Raw genomic sequence first — 5,661 nt, 5'->3', positions numbered from 1 at the left:
TTGAGAGAGATACCATATGTTTTGCATCGTTGAAAAATCTGTTTTAAATCATGCAAGTGGTTACATCTCTTTTTAGAATACACAGTAATATCATCGAGGTAGACGACTACTGTCCGGTTAATTAATCCTCTAAAGGCTGTATCCATGGCTCTTTGGAATGTCGCTCCTGCATTTATGAGTCCAAAAGGCATCTTTTGATATGCATAAGTTCCCCATTTTGTCCTGAATGTAGTCTTTAGTTGGTCATCAGGATGGACCAACACTTGATTATATCCTGAGAAACCGTCGAGAAAGGACATCAATTCAGATCCTGCTACCGATTGGAGGATTTGTTCCATGGTAGGCAGTGGGAAATTATCTTTCAAGCTTGCCTTATTCAAATTTCTGAAATCAATACAGATTCGAATGTCGCCGTTTTTCTTCCTGACTGGTACCATATTGGAGACCCAGTTTGAGTGTCGGACAGGGAAGATAATCTTAGCTTTTAAGAGCTTATTAAGTTCCGACTTTATTTGGCTCTCCAAATTCGGGTGTATTTTTCTTAACTTCTGCTGGATAGGTTTTTGATCGGGAAGCATAGGAATAGTATGTTGTATGATAGATGTATCATATGTCTTGAGGTCGTCATACTTCCAAGCAAAAACTTGCTTGTTTTTCCTTAAGAGTTTGATGAATGCTTCCTTTTCTTCTATAGAAAGTCCTAGTCCTAAGTTGATATTTTGAGGAGCTTGATCTGTTCCCAAATTGATCGATTCAAACCTAAGAGTAGAGCTTTGGAGTTTTGCATTAATTACAGGTTTGAACCTATCTTTAATGTCATAAAGGTCTTCGAGCTTTACTACAGGCTTAGGAATCGCGTTATCTTGAGATGTTTCTTTCATTTGAGAATCATGGTCATGCTCTTCAATGATTTGATTGTCATAAGACTTTTCAGAGGTTAAGAATTGCAAGATGTCCTCGTCATGGTTGAAAACCCTCCAGTTAGTGATGTTATCGGGAACTGAAGGTCTAAAAATTAATTCTATAGAAAATCTATCAAGGCTATAGTCTTCGGAAGGGAGGAGTTTGGAAGCTACGTTGGCTAGTAAATCAGCTGCTGAGTTTTGTGATCTTGGAATTGAAGAAATGTTGAATGCTGAGAAATGCAAAGTAAGATCTTGCACTAGCGATTGATAATGCTTAAGGTGGCTTGAAAGGCAATGAATTGTATTTCTTACCTGTTTAACAATGATCTCACTATCGCCGAATACTTTTATATATTGGACTTTAAGGTCAATTGCCTTATATAGTCCCTGCACTAGAGCTTCGTATTCGGCCGTGTTATTGGTGCATTCAAATTCTAATCGACAGGATAGCATTGTTTTTCCGCCTTGCGGACTAACCAAAATGCAACCTGCTCCTGAGCCCTCACTGGACTTAGAGCCATCAAAATACAAAGACCAAAATAAAGGAGAATCAACAAAAATATTTACATCTTTTTGATTTGCATTGAAGCATTTGGATAAATTGGTTTGTGAAAAATTTTCTACTTGAGATGTACAATGGTTAACTGAAAAAGGGGAAGATTGGGCAGCAAAGTTGCCAAAGAATGATTCTGAGGAATAATTTCCCAAAATGTTGTTGTTGAAGGCCACAGGCTGGTTTTCTTGTTCGAAATCGGTTACTGTGTGAGTCATGTGTTTCTCACGGTCGATCCTTATTTGATTTGGCTTACCCTTGTAGGGGAGCCACATATGTGACCAATCCGTGGAAATGTATCCATGCAGTTTCTCAGACCAATCTCTGCTCAAAATTAAACCATAGAATTCAGGTATGTCAGCAATCAAAATATCTATTCTCTGTACTATTCTGGGATCAGCAGACAACCTGATAGTCACGGAGTTAATTTCTCCTATAACCTGCACTTTGGTTCTGTCTAACTGTACAATATGAATTGCGGACTTCTGGGGTTCTATGTTCAGTTTAGAACAAACTGAAGCTGGCATAATATTAGATGAAGCCCCTGAATCAATTAAACAGTTATGCAGATTTCGATTATAGATTTCATAGGTGAGCAAGAAAGGTGGGGTATGAGAATTGGATCTATCTCCGATCAGAACCGAATCGGTAGCTTCGACCATATCTGGAGGGGGTTGTCCTGAATCATTAGCAGCTTTTGAACTGGGAAGAGGAGAAGAGGGGACAGCGTTAAATTCTCTTAGGAGCAATTTCTGCTGATGTTTTAACTTACTTAGTTCAAACATGGTTATGTTTGCCTTAGTCTTTTTCATATCATCAACAATATTATACTCCATGGAGTCAGATACCACTAGTGTCTTGGATGTTGAAGGAGAGTTAGAAATTGGAGGCTGGTTTTGAGGGGCTGCTACTGGAGACTTCTTTGGAAGAACTTTTTCTTTTGGTGTGGCAGCACCTGCACTCCTCTTTTTTGTAGTTGTTTGAGTAGGTTCAGAAGCGATTTTACTTCTTGTAGTAACAGGAAATGCTTCTTCTTGATTCTCAGTGTCAGAGTTTGGGAGTATAAAATCCCACATGCCGTGACACTCAACTACTTCTTCTTCATCATCTGTTTGAGAGGTTGATTCCTCTTCTTCTTCTTCCTGTTCAGAGTCTGCATTAGATATAACATTGGGTGGCTTTGTTTCAGTTTTCTTGAAAGTTCTAAATGGTCTTTTGTTCGAAGTTTCGGCCACCTGTTTTTTAATTTCAACCATTTCATTAGACAATGTTTTAAGGACCTTTTGTAAACCTTCCATGTCGTATGGGTCCTTTGGGGTCTTTTTCTTAGAATCTTCTTTAAATGAAACTTTTTTGGATTTTCTATCCTCCAAGGCAGCTTTCTTCTCTAGAGCATTAATACGCTTTTCAACTGCAAGTGCTTCCTTCATATTTTCAGCTAAGGTAGGTTTTCCAGCCCTATCAACAAAAATAGCTATGTTGGAAGGGAGGGCAGTAATGTACCATTCGCTCCTAATTTGTTCACTTGGGTTCGAAGCGGTGGGGATTTTATTTAGGAGTTTGTTGAATCGAGCATTAAACTCCTTTATTGGTTCCCTATGCTCTATTCTCAAATTGGAGAGGTCGTTTATTAAAGTCGCCAGAGACCTGTCATCTCCATATTTGGTAAGGAACTGCTCTTGGCATGTGGTCCAGCTGGTAATAGAACCAGAAGGTAAAGAGAAGTACCAGGATCCTGCCGATCCTTGCAGGGTATAAGGGAAAAGCCTGACAACAACATCTTGTTCTGTTACTCCTTTTAAGTTAACTGCTAACATGAAATTGTTAATATGTTCTTCAGCTTGTGTTCCGTTATCTGGATTAAATTTAGGCAACCATTTTTCGGGAGCATCAGGTAGATCATGTAATGGTCCGGGCATATTGACTGCACCTGGCGTAGTCCATGGATCTGCCATTATGCTGGCGATAATAGTTGTTACTACTATTGGTATTCCAGATGACTGAGGAGAAGAAGTTGTTGGAGAGAGAGTAGCTTGAGATGCTGTAGTACTTATTCCCTGATGAACAACAATGTGTAACGGAGGAGTGGATGGTTGACTTCGCAGAGGAGGAGTTGAGATGGAAGATATGGAAGAAAGATCTTCACTATCAGATACTTCAGTAATCTTCTTAGCCTTTTTCCTTTTCGGTAAAGGGAACTCAGTAGGTTCAATACCGAGTTTTTCGCTCTGAAGTCTGGTAAGTGGATGGGATAAGTTTAACTGCGAGGTCACACTGCTTTGTGATACTTCAGATTTCTGAGGTGAGATCGAGAAGCTCTGAAGTTTATGGATAAGAGAATGAACTTCAGGGGATTCAAGACTTAAATGTTCTGAAATATGATGGGTATGAGCAGTGGTGGTTGATTCCTCTTTTTCTCGATTGTGTGCCGGAGAACCAGCATGTGATTGAGAAGGGGAAGAGGATTTGGAGGGAGAATTACTCTTAGAATGGTTTGCAGATTTGGACCTACTTGCCATTCACAGTCGAAGGCCCTCCTTCTAGCGCCAAAAATGTTGATGCCCCGAAATTCGTTGCAACAACATCGGGGAAACCACCCGGTCCGGAACTTAGTGCAGCTCCTTTTCCGTTTGGAATAGTGGCTCCGACTGGGGATAATGGGACTAGTTTCCCAAATATTATAAGTAAACGGGATGGATGAATGATTTACGATATAAGGTGATAATAAATAAATAACTAAACTACAAAAGAAATATAATAACTATAAGCTAATCCCGGGACTTATCGATTCGTTTGAATACAGCGTTTGATAATTTAAGCTTACTGGCAGGCATATAGATGACACTAACAATAAGCATAAATGTTTAAATCATTTAAGATTGCTCTGCATAAGTAGTTATGCAGAGCGATAATAGCGAATTACTGCACTCAGTCATTTATATCATTGTTACGCGCATGATTAAAAGAGATAACAAATCACAAAACATTCAATAGTGATATGAAATGCAGACTTGCTGTTATATTGCATACATGTAATCAACAATAGCAAAAGTAATAACACAGCAATTCATATAATAGAAAAGAGAACAGATACAGATAATAGTACCATGCAAGCTATTTGATCAATCCAATATATTAATCGCTATGTCGCGGTTCTTCCTTCAGACTAGAAAGCATTCCAAGCAAACGACAATAGTGCACAATTTACTTAAAACAGCCTTCCAAGTAAAATTAAGAACCAGTGGTCGAGTTTCAAAAAGAATATAGACTGAAGCACAATAGTGCAAACTTCAGCCTTTAAGTCTTTTACAAAATTTTACGACCCTTTCCAAAACAATGAAAGGGTCTATAAATACTATGCTAATCTAAAATATCTAAATATCTAAAACTGAAAAACAACTAAATCGGCATTAACAAATATCATTTTGCATTTTGGTGATTCGGCAGTCGGCGGCGATGCTTCAGTCAGAGGTCTCTTTGCCTTTACTCCTTCGCTGACATATCGCCAGCATTGGCTCTACTTCTGGTGGAGTATTGAGGCGTGAAGTCAGCTGTGCATCATATGTGGCATCTTGAATATCGGCAATCAGGTATCGGAGAGCATCTGTTAGACAATTAAGAGCCGACCTTTGAGAATGTGGTTTAATCAGGAAAAGCCAGTATGCATCGGCGGTCAAGGTATTTACTCCAGCAATTAACCGCCCTTGTTTCTCCAGATCAGGGTAATTCCTGTGCTCCAGCATGTTTGCCGTTGTTATGTTTCCAGGTGTGCATTGTGAAATCATGTTTGCCAGATACAATGTATCATTGACTAGATTGATCATGTTACTGGCAATCATTTTGCATCTGGAGGCTGCTCTTTCTGCTTTCATCATTTGTGTGTTCCATTCCATGAAGAGTATGTCCTTGTATGTTACACAGATTCGGGAGAAATTTGCGGCTTGCCCTTCTGGAGTGTCTTGCCATTCAATATACTCTGTTATATCGTCTTCAGCCTGATCCAACTTACTTCTGGCTTTCTCGATTTGTTCACACACTGCTGTAGATGTTTCACACAGTGATTCAGCTTCAACAAGTTGTTGGCATAAGATCCTGATTTGAGATATCAGTGCGTTGTTTATTCGAGTTGCCTCTGCTCTGAAATCATTGATACTCTGGGCGCTCTTAATACCTTCAAGCTGAGCTGATAGCTGAATTATTTGC

The sequence above is a fragment of the Pinus tabuliformis genome, chromosome 9 (genome assembly GCF_031772625.1).
Source record: "Pinus tabuliformis cultivar Carrire ecotype Pingquan chromosome 9, CPIR1, whole genome shotgun sequence".
Lineage (NCBI taxonomy): Eukaryota > Viridiplantae > Streptophyta > Pinopsida > Pinales > Pinaceae > Pinus > Pinus tabuliformis.
This window is presented reverse-complemented; position numbering follows the sequence as displayed.